Consider the following 12,452-nt stretch of genomic DNA (forward strand, 5'->3'; position numbering starts at 1 on the left):
AGAGAAAAATTATAGTTTATATGTGGATGTATGTATGGTATTCTTAATTGGAGCTTTGGAGATTGAGACATTCGAGTTGTGTTCCAGTGCATTGCACTTTGCAAGAGCATGCATGTTGGGGGTGGGGCTCAGGTGTGGAGGTGGACAGTGTGGTTGTAGCGGCGCTAGTTAGCGCACTTTACACTTCATACATGCACCTAGCGGCCTTAAAAACCACAACGGTTTGAAAACAGACGGGTTATGATGAGCCAACGGTTAGATCTTTCGATCCGACAACCAGAAATGGCTTAAATTAATTATCAACGATCAGAAATGTTTTTCAAACTTTCTGAACTATTGATGACCTCCTCGCAACAATCTTATCCCTGATGCCTATATAAATTGGACCATTATGGTCCAAAACCTAATCAATTCCAACAAATCTCACCTCATCTTCATATCCTCCTGATAACATCATAGGATAGTGTAAACACGTCTTTTGTTTAAATTTATGAGAATATCCGCTGCATTGAATTGTTCCTAAGTGGACCCTTCGTATCCAAATTCACTTATCTTATTCTGGAATCAATTCACTTGTCACCCATCAACAATCGATAACGGGGTGAATCCATGTTAAGGTCAGCATAAATTTCACGCGTAATGAAATGATAATAACTAACTTTATTTTATTTTTTATTTGTTTTGTATTTCCAGCCCATTTTCCCAGCAAGCCAATCCGCGTCCCTTAAAAAGTTGCATGAAAAGGCATCCAATTGAACAACAGGTATCTCTTAGCCTGGAAAGGGGCGTATCCACCGTTGAAGATCTAACCAGGTCCCACCTTGAACTAGCTCGAGGCATCTTAATGCGATAACTTTTGGTCACACGCGTGAAGAACTATGAACATCTACGCACAATCACATGCGCTAATATGGTAACCATCTAGATGGATGGTTGCTCTGCCAGGAGTCCACAAAGACAATCACAATATGGGGCCCACACGGCGAACATGCACTTGCTAGAAAGCCAGGCCGGTTCACTCATCAAGTGGGCCACTGCTATGTGAGAAAAATGGACGGCTATTAAAATATTTGATAAACTGTTATTTCCAAATTTCAATGTGCATGGATGGGCAGCCTGATGTATGGGCCAGATCATCTTCACAATCGGCCTAGCCTGATGAACGGCCAGAATCTCAAGCATGTGTGCCGCGAGTTGCTTCTAACTCAGGCAAATAATCTATTTGATACTAGCAAATCATATGAGCGGAACTTTAGCATAAAGGCAATGCGTTGTTTCTCACCGTACACGTGGCAAAGAGATATGGAGATCGGGACCGTTGTTTTCGTGAATCACCGCATGGAAAGGCCATACCCTGAAAAACAAGGACGCAGATTGGGTACTACCCCAGCCTGTCCCTATCTCGGAACAGGCCGGGGCTCTGAGGGGCCACCGTGATATATGGACTTCATCCACACCGTCCATCCGTTTTTTCATATCATTTTATGGCATAAGCCCAAAAACGAGGTAGATCCAAGGCTCAAGGGGTTAGGTGATCTTATCAGGCGTTTATACTTATACAAGCCCATCACCCAGCCCATATGGTTTTGGGCCTCAAAAGTCATTCAAGCCCAGATCATATTGTCCACAAATCCAGTCCATATTGGGCTGGGCCTAGGTCATCTTGGCCCACTTCCACCCCTACATGTGCTACTCTCCTTCCTTTTTCGTACCATTCGATTTGTCAGGTGGGCCATAGACAGAGATGTTTTTCTTCCCCTAAACAATCTAGGACGAAAAACCGCCTTTCTATATTTAAATCCAAATAACTTGTGCATTTCGAATGTTCGAGAAATGCGGGCCTCCACTACCCAAAATGATAGTGGAATGATAACCGGTCCGGCCCGCTATCATTGCAACCTCTTTTGGGACACTTCTGTGGACAGCAGCATATAACACATCCCACCAATAGCGTTTATGGCATACGACAAAGGCACCACCCCACAAAATGCGTGGGCTCTACCGGTGTTAACCGGCCTGTCGGTTTTGGGTCCCAGACCATCAGTAAGGGTGCTAACCGGTTGGGTTCTGCCCTTTAAACGAGGTCCAAGGATCGTGTATGGGCCTGCCACGAAAACTGATTAACAAATGGTCAGCTCGAGTTGATTGTGTTGAAGGGTTGGTCTTGGGCCCAATATTAAAGGAATGATACTAAATGGGCCTAGACCAGCTCGACCTTTTGATCCTTATCCGGCCAAACCTGACCCATTGTAGGCTGTATCCATATCCAACACATGGACAGATGGTCATCTTAACCGAAAACAAATATTCGGACTATCTCCACCGTTTATTTTAAGTACTTGGGCCTCATCCAGGCCCAGTCCAATTCCGGACGAGTTTATTCATCTATTAACCATGGGCCCATCACATAAGAACATGGGTCCGGGTCCGGGTCCGGGTCCGGCCCATTTTCTATTAGCAACAGCTTAGTTCCCATGAGCATCCATCATGATGATGCACATGATGATGTATTGGGATCTGATACGGAGCTAACATCATGATGATGTATGAGGAAGTGTCATGTGAGATGGAACAATGTCAGGAATCATGATGATGGGCTGACGTGGCACACATCTTGGGAGTGGATCAGAACATTCTTCTTGTACCACAAGCATGCATGTATGTATGTATGTATGGGTGAGTGTCATCCACATGTGAAGGAATATAGTCAGCGACACATCTCTCTTTGGTTCAGCATCTTTGTAGACTCTTTTGGTAGACACCCAACTTTCACAATGGCTAACAAAAGCTGGCCATTGGACACAATCATAGCTTACAATCATCATTCCCATGCATTGCGGGGAGTGATCACATGCGTTCGAATGCATGGTACGTGGGACAGATCGTAATGCGTGAGTGCCATCCAACCCGTCCATTAGAAACGCCACACAATTTTAGGCTCGGATCTCAAAATTCATCCCGATTCATAACTCAGGTGGGCCACACAAAAGTGAATAAATGGGGACGCTCCCTATAGAAAATTGCATATGGAATGTGGGGTCCACCGTGATGTGTGTATATCATCCAACTCATCCATCAGGGACACACAAAATCAAGCCATTCTGGAATTTAGATGGGCCAGAACAAGTGAATATATAGAATCTAGAGATGAGTATACATTGCTCCCTTCCTCTTGATGTATCCCAATTATGTTTTTCATGGGGATAATCATTGTTATGTACGGTGAAAATGAGGAGACGCACCAGATGCACGGTTTGGATTCGACGTACACATCACATCTGGGCCACAAACAGCTCTACGGCAGAACACATGTTATCATCTCCCCGGAATTGTATAACACGTGGCACGCATCTTTGCACACTACATACAGATTTTCAAAGATGACAACTGGGGACATGATTCTGTAATCCAGACCGTTAGTTGTGTCCCATAGTGGATTGACTATGCTCCCAAAAATCTCGTTGATAAAGGGCAATCTTCACCTTTTGACATTTGCCCTACAGATGGTCGGTTAAGAACAAAAATAAAATAGCAGTCCACATTCATATGATAAGGGTCCCAATATGGGTGGTTGTGATCTTCTAATCTAGAATATTCTTGGGGTATTCTTCTTGCGTGTATACATTGTTCTCCATTTGGTGGGCCCGCACTAGAATCCCTTGGGCCAGGCTATATAGTTCTAGAACATTATGTCGGCAATTTCTCGGGATATTTTCAGAACTTCATGTTATTCTCACGATATTAGTGTCCATTATCATGCCCAAAAAATAAAATATTTGTAATTGTTTTACCTGAATTTAAAAATAAGTTTAAATTAGTAAATGCATAGATATAAAATTAATTAATTTAGGTCATGTTTGGTTCACCCAATATCATGATATTTTATTGTTAATCAGTGTAATATGGTGTATTTGGTGTAGCCAAACGCACCCTCTACTTATAAAAAAGGATATTTGGTATAAACAATCCAAACCTAGCTTAATTTTTTTGCATTAAAATCGTGATGATTATACGATAAAATCATGAAAATTATAAAACGGCAGAGATTATGAAAATATCGCGAAATTATCACGATAATATCATTTGGTCAATTTTCCGTGGATCACCATACTGTAAAATTCTCGGTGCATGAACCAAAATCAGGCCGGGCTCACCGGACCCGAGCCCAATTGATCGAAATCAACCGGGTCTGGGGCCGACCATGTCCCTATCTATGATTTTGGGATTTCATGGATCAGATTCAACGTGTCAATTTCATGATCATGCTGGTATACTTGTAATGTTATTATCAAGGTCCTGATATGGCCCACCTCAGTGGGCCCTGGAAGAGACCCGGCCCAATCCACCAGGGGTAGATTCTAGGCCCAGGCCTGACTTGGGGTGGGCCCCACGTGTTAGACTCTATGGGGGTTGACATCACCAGTCAATTCCCTGCACGTGGGGTCCACATCATCATCTCTCACGTGCTTTAGTTTGTGGACTGGGTTGTTTTGCCGGCTTTGTGTGTCGCCCCATTGCAGCCAACACGTAGATATGGTGAATAATCAGAACCGTCAGTTTTCTTGGTGTTATTCTAGATGAGCCACGCTGAGAGAATTACACATAACGGATAATTACAACCATCGATATCAAATAACTGAATGTAAACCGTCGGAAAAAAAAATATTCGATGGGTCAAGTCCAACTTCACAAATCCATGGCTGAGATCGTCCTCTATGGGAGATTATTCAAAAATTAGCCGTTCCAAATAGTGCTCATAAAATGGACGGTCCTGATCATCTCTCCATCTTGAGAGAGAGAGAGAGAGAGTAAAAAACAACTAACCAATGTGAATTGGAGCATGCCCCACTAGGTGGGCCACACCCACTCAAACCGTGCTCATGTGTGTTTGTTAAATCACCATCCAAACAGCACCTACTACCATTCATTTCATGATTCTATTCTCTTCTTTTCATGTGTATGCGTGTGTGCTTGTGGTGGGCTTCTCCTCCTTTTCTCCCACTACTCCACTCGCATCGATTCCAATGGCAGAGATGCTTTTTCATGTTCCTTTTCAAAAGATATATGCACTTTGCTAAAGATACATACCCTTTCATTCCCTCTCCTTTTCTCTTTATTATTCAACTCTTTGTTTATCTATATATGGACACACCATGTTTTCATTGATCATGGCATACTTGTATATCAATCCCAACCATCCAATATTTGGGTCCCACCCTGGATGGTTTCTATCACAAAATTCGCACTAATTGGATAATCCTAACCACATTTGTGCATTGAATTTGGATACTCGACCATTTGATGGCAAAATCAAACCGTTAAGATCTTCAGATCAACGTGGTTGTTGGGTAGGAACCATCAATAATTTGATCCAAAGTTTGGACGGTTGGGATACACTTATGCCCTATGTTAGATGGATAAATGCACGAGTATCATCCATTATACTCTACCAGAGTATTGTAGTTCTTATTATGTATCAACGAAACTTAACCGTTTAAATTGCGTATCCCACTACAAACAGATCATCACCACAAAATCACATCAATCGAACGATCTGAAACTCGGATTACTGGAACTAGGACAAATGCATGAGTATTATACATAATAGTCTGCCAGAGTATTGTAATTCTTATCGTGTATCAATTAAGCTCAGCCGTCCAAATTGCGTGTCCTGCTTGGAGCAGGTCATCACCAGAAAATCACATCGACTAAAGAATCTCAAACTCTGATTATTGAATACTTGTTTATCTAATCTTGACCGTTTACTGCTTTTATTTAAACCCGACTTGTTGATCTGAGTATCAACCATCACACTCCGCCAGAGTATCAAAGTTTTTATCTTTCCATTGAACTACATTTCTTTATTTAAATCAGGTCGCACCTTCGAATCCATTTCTCAAAGGGAGATTGGCCAACAACTCTCGGTACCCACCAAGGCCGACTGTCGGTACGCACATATCTCCCACCGAACGATAATGGTGGGCGGGAATCTCAACACTCATTTCATGATGGGCATTTCAAAATTCGCATTTTGAAGTACTCGCAAGATTCACAACAACCATCTTTCAACGGCCAGGATAATGTGCGCACCAAGTTAGAGTGCGCACCGAGTACTCCAATTTTCGAGATACTATAATTAGTCATCATGAGAGTTAGAAATTATATTAATTTTTCTATTTTTAAAGAAAAGACAAGTGATACAACGGGCCAAATGTATGAAAACCTTTCAATGCATCTAGTTTTATTTGGACTCATTGGCATCCAAATCAACAATCTACACCGTCCATTAGATTTAGGCCAGTATCGATCCACCATTGTCCAAAAATCAGAGTAACAAGATGGTCGTAAAAAGCCATTATGGGTGAATATTCAACGGTCAATCTTATCCATCTATTTTCATATGCCTTCAGCTTTACGGTTTCGATCATCTAATCTGTATGATTTTTTCGAGTCAGAGTGGGATGGATCTAATGGACAGTCCAAATAGATGATGTGTACAACACAAAGCCCAAATGCAACGAGGTGCATTGAAAACTTTCCATACACTTACCTAAGTCAAAAAAAAAAAATGTAAAATCCAACATGATGAGACCTTCATGTGGTGTGAACAACATCCAATTCCTTTTTTCCTTGTGCCCCTTGTCCTTTTAAGGGTTCCAAGGAAAGAGAGTACTAAAAAGCTAACGGTTGGATGTTCTCATGGGGCTGCTAATGATGATGAGAAATGGGTCTTGGTCAAAAGGGCCCACTTCTCACTGTGGGAATGTTAATGAGTGGTCAATGGACCCAAATCACCCGACATTATCCATAAAGTAGCTAGCAAAATTCCCACGCGCACGTAGGAGCTATATCCATCCACATGCAGGCATTAAGTGCCGAAATGGAACACGTGTGGGAGATCTGAGCTTTTCATCTGGTCGAAAATCATGATAAGATGTTATGCTAATGCCTCGAGAGTGTGGGTCACAACTCATTTGTTTTGCATGCATGATTAAAAGCCTGAGCTGAACCGGGTTGGACTCACTGAGTCAGAAATGACTCGTGGTATGGAACTGGATTGGGTCCTACCAAGTCTACTGGATTAATCAGGTCTAGAGTTCGTTGGGATGATTTATATTCAAGTCCACAAAAGAAAATGCTTGTAGTATGTTTTTTAAATAATAAAAATCAACGCATGCTGTGCACTTGGAGTCCACTCCATCGTGCCCACTAGTTCATTCCTTTTCTCGGCGGATCATTGCACCCTTTTTCTTAACTGGTCCATATGGTAGATTCATGCACCAAGATAAGGGTTTGAGGAGCTGGTGTGCCAACATCTTAAAAAATTAAAGATATTTACTTGGACATAGTCAAAATTTATGAGACTCACTGGAGTAAACTTGTCGTATGAGTCTTGACTCGTTGGTCGATCTAATTAAGTTTGAGCTCTTAGTTTCCAACAATGGATAAAAGATATATATATATATATATATATATATATATATATATATATATATATATATATATATATAGATGGTGGGCTGTATCTTATTTAAGATAATATGCAAATAAACTTGTTAAGAACTTAACCAATAAGCCAAAAGCCTCAAGATTGAATCAAGCTAGGCTTTTTAAACTATTTGGATATTAACATTCTACTATGTTCTGCAGCTGACGTTGACGGCGGCCCACTCTATGAAGATATTCATTCTAGCGGAGTGGATTAGGTGTCACCTGACTAATGCCTTAGTGGGTCGTGGGGCCTACCTTGATGATGTGTTCTATATTCATGTTGTCCATCCATTTTTTTAGGCCATTTTATTAAGACATGCTCCCTAAAATTAATAGACACAAACTTAAGTGGACCACACCACAGGAAACGGTGGTGATTGAGTGCCTCACCGTTAAAAATTCCAAGTAGATACAAATCTTAGCTGGACCCATTGTAAGGTTTCTGTAATGTTTATTTCCCATCCAACCTGTCAATGGTCATTCATATCGTTTGGTATGGCCGACCTTAGCTTTGGATTTTTTAAAGTTTTGGGATCAAATCCTAAAATGAGATTTAAAAAAAGATGGACAACATGAATATACAACAAATACATCAAGGTGGGCCTCACACAGTTGAGGTAACACATAACCACTAATCCACTCCCCCTCTTTTCCAAGGGATGGAGGTTGAACTCTGATTATTCAGGTAGCCCTTTCCTCTTGATGGATACAATCTTTAAATTACTGAGATTGTAAGAAAACCTAAATCCAACCCATGGCCCATTATTCAAATCCGGATCTGGCTATGCCCATTAACCCTAAAATCATAGGGTATTGTCCATTTTCAATTACATGGTTAGATGGTTTGGATGTGCCTGTCAGCTTAGATGATGTTGAGATGTCAAAAGGGTCATACATGCATGCATTGTTCCCATCTACAAGTGCTGATAATATGAATGCGGGCCTTCTCATGCCACCTACCCCATTTAGTAGCTAGGTTACAATATCTTCAAAGGTATTTGGTCATTTTTTCAATCTTGAAATGGACATAGGTACTTCATACCATGCTTAGTGGTCCACCAAAACCATGGTATCTTTATTTGGTCATTTTCAAAACTTGAAAGGGACATATAAATTTCAAACCATGTTTAGTGGTCCACCAAAACCACTCTATCTTTATACATTGAAACCTCATCTTATGTGTAGTGGTCCACCAAAGACATTTGTATCTTTCCCCAACTGAGAATGTTCTAAAATCCATCGTCAGTTTCCACCTTCATCCCAGGGTAGAAAAAGAAAGGAGAGTTTTATGACACTTGATACACAGGCACTCAGCAATTGTACACGTGGACCAACTAAATTGTGGAACCCACTGTAGATAAATCACAGCCCTTAATTGATCGAACCATCCTAACCTTTTATTTGTGGACACTTGTTTGTTGGAATAGAAGAATTTGATAGTATTCATTTTTTAACCGTCCAATAAGTGTCCACCAATCTGATGGTCAGATGAGAAAGAAAGGATAGGTTTTTGTGCATGATACATCTAAACCGGGACCCACAAATCAGTTTAATTTCACTTTCTTCGGTGCGATGTATCCATTTTCTAAGTAATTTCTATGCGCATGCGTTCAACAATCACATTAATATAGAAGCTGATTCACTGCATATCAAGGCGGAGAATTTTAGTGTTCCATAGATCTTATACCGTACACGCGGCACATTGTTATGAGGATCTAAACCATTCATCACGTGGGGTGAGCCATTGATTGGATACTGATCAAAAATTAATTTAACTGGACTGTGGAGACCATCTAATAAATGGACCTTTTCATTGAACGTGAAACGTTGCTGGACTTTGTCTTCTTCATTGTTCATTTGAGTGGGTTAGGAGATAGGACTCACCATGGTTATTGCCAAGACTCTATTTCACGTATAAAACTAACGGTTTGGAACTAGCTTGTGTGGCCACGGGTACAACAATGTCACGGTGGCACTTACATTTGTACATGAGTCGACTCGGCTCCGCCACTAGCTAACCCCAGCTCAAACTCGGCTCAGCTCGGTCCTTGAGACTAACTGGTCAGCTCAGTTTAGTTCAGTCAGCAACTCGTGCCAGTCCGAATTGATTTTAAGCCCATGCAACATTTTCTCAAACACATGAAGTGCACCCTCAATTCATAACAATAAGCAAAACAACAGCAATAGCTTACAGGTATTTCATCAAGCACTTGTAATGTTTTTTTTTTTTGTATTAATTTGTTTCGTACCCATATTTTCCTCGTCACTAGTTGATTCCGCGGAGAATGTATACACCTGAAACAACACTTCGTTGAGTCATTTCATCAAACACTTGGTGAGCAATGTCAATATCAAAACAACTAGGTCACTGAATTGGTACGATCTGAGTCAATCCGAGTTAGAACAAACTCAAACTTTGCTTGAAATTTTTTCGAGCTCCAAAAATCAGCTCGACCTGTAATGAACTCAATTACAAACCGAGTTGAATTGAAAATTTTCTAGTCGCGCGAGTTAACATGTACAGCTCTCGTGGGAACTGTTACCGTGTAAGAGGTTGTCATGGGCTGGACTCGTGCATGCCTGAGCCCGACTAGGCCCATTTTCCACCCTACACGTACACAAGCACGTGATTGGATCACATACATGGGAGTACACCACATGTGTGACTGAGCGCGGCAAATCATCTAAACTAAACCACATATACCAGTGTAGCACGTGGGCCTAAGATCCAACTCGTCCATCAGGTGGACCCCATCATTCTAACGATCTGATCAGCTCAGCAGGTGGTGCATATGTGATGGCGTGTGCATGGACTGCCAGATACACGTGCGTGGGCATTAACGAACCTCCGCTCCACGTCGTTACCTGAAACCCTGCAATTCAAAGCTTGTTAATCTCGTTTTGGGGCCCAGTTCCCTGTTCGGATTTTGATTTGTAGATGTGGGTCCATGGTTAGTCTATCCAATCCATTGATCTGGTGGCCCCCATCATGGATGGACCATTCCCAAAATATTCTCTTAATTGATCAATTCTAAATGGCAAAAAAAAAAGCCTGAACAAACCACGTTCAATTGAGGAAAGGCCAAAGATTCGATGGCTAGGATCTTTCAACTTAGGGATTTTGGGGGAATGTTCTATTCATAATGAGGGTTGTCAGATCAATGGCTTAGATAGACCAAATATGGGCCGCACGTCTACAAATCAAGGGACACGGATGACGACGTACCGAGTCCATTTGTATAAACGGATGGACGGCGTGGATAAGATGCTCTCGGCGCCACAGGGTTTACTCACCACGCAATCCGCGTCCCAAACGAAGTTCCCAACAACGAGCTTGCCTCCCTGCTTTTTTCCCTGCATGTTAAAACACGTCCACGTGTCTCAACTTAATACGTCAAATGCGTCACACGTGTACACGTATAAGCACACGTGCAAATAAGCAATTTTCCATTCAGAGAACTAATGATTTCTAATTCTCCAGGTTCAAACCGACCTTTCTTTCCGCGGAAACTCCGTGCACGCCTGCGCACGAATTCATACGCGCAGGCGTGCCGTCGCGAGTGCGTGTACGCAATATTCGTTTCCAATGGTTTCACTTGTACATTATCCAATTTCTGCAGGTGGTACTAACCAGGCCATGCCTTATTGATCCAAACAGTTAATATCATGGGCCCCATCTTGGATGGGACCCACTTCAAAACTTCCCCATGATTGGTCGAATCCTAGCCCTTCAATAGCTGTTCAAGTAATAAACGGTTAAGAGAGAAAATGCAGCGCTGACTTGTTCACATTCAGTCAACAAAATGGCCAAATATAGTACATGGGTCTCCGTGGGGCCCGTTTAAATCAACGGTCTGAATCATGGAACCGTGGACCCTTCTTAAACAAGCTGAAAATCCAAAGGTACGGTGCAACCTTTTGGCCGAAGCGTATGATAATACGTCTTTCTCCCAATCCCAATATCCCACGCACTAGTGCATTACTGCCAACGATTCATGTGTGTAGGTCATCCAATCTACCCAAATGATGGGTCCCACCATGAAGATCGTCGATTGCAAAAGTCAGCACCATCAATTCTCATGCGGACAATATTGTTCTTTGTATGGGATCGATGGTTGTACAATATTTATATTGTGTGGCCCATTTAATGAGTGGATCATTTTTATTTTCGTTAAATATATTCTCAATAGTGATACCAAACTTTCAAATCGATTGGATTATATTAAAGATTAAAATTTCGGTACTAAAACTGAAAACAAACATAAACTTATGGTCCAACCCGTTGTATACGAGCAATATTTTTAAGTAATTGTTTTGCAGTTCACTTCATGGAGAGCGGCCCTTTTAAACTGTGGAGGTCTTGCATGCAACGCGTTGGACAATATGTTACCGTTAAATTAGTGTTTAAGTACGAACATGTCAAGTATAAAACATCCTACCCGTCAAAAGGTTTTCCCCACCTAACCTATGTATACCACACAAAAAATAATGGACGACCACTAAGCAGATCCAAAATGTACCCATTCTGATTATTTAACGGCCCTAATCTGCACTACCTAATCTTAGTGGTGGAACTAAAGTGTTGGACAGGTTAGATGCCGAACACCACATGACACGTCGATAATATGATAGTTGTACCGTCACTCATCTGTACAACTACTTGTAGGTGAGACCTCCTTTACATGTATGTTGCCCCCTCCAAAAGCAACCATGGCAGCCTTGTAGCAGTGCTTTTCGAATACCACAGTTCCTTGCATAGCAAGTTCATCCCACTAAAGGCTGTATATGGCCCACCAGGTGTATATGGGAAGCAGATTAGGTGCCACGACGGTGCGGCCCCGGCCTCACCCACGACGGTGCAGCCCACACCGAGGGGCCCACCTTAATGTATGTATTCTAAATCCGTGCTGTCCATCCGTTTTGCAAGATCATTTTAAGGCAGAAGCCTAAAAATGGAAGGG

The sequence above is a fragment of the Magnolia sinica genome, chromosome 2 (genome assembly GCF_029962835.1).
Source record: "Magnolia sinica isolate HGM2019 chromosome 2, MsV1, whole genome shotgun sequence".
Lineage (NCBI taxonomy): Eukaryota > Viridiplantae > Streptophyta > Magnoliopsida > Magnoliales > Magnoliaceae > Magnolia > Magnolia sinica.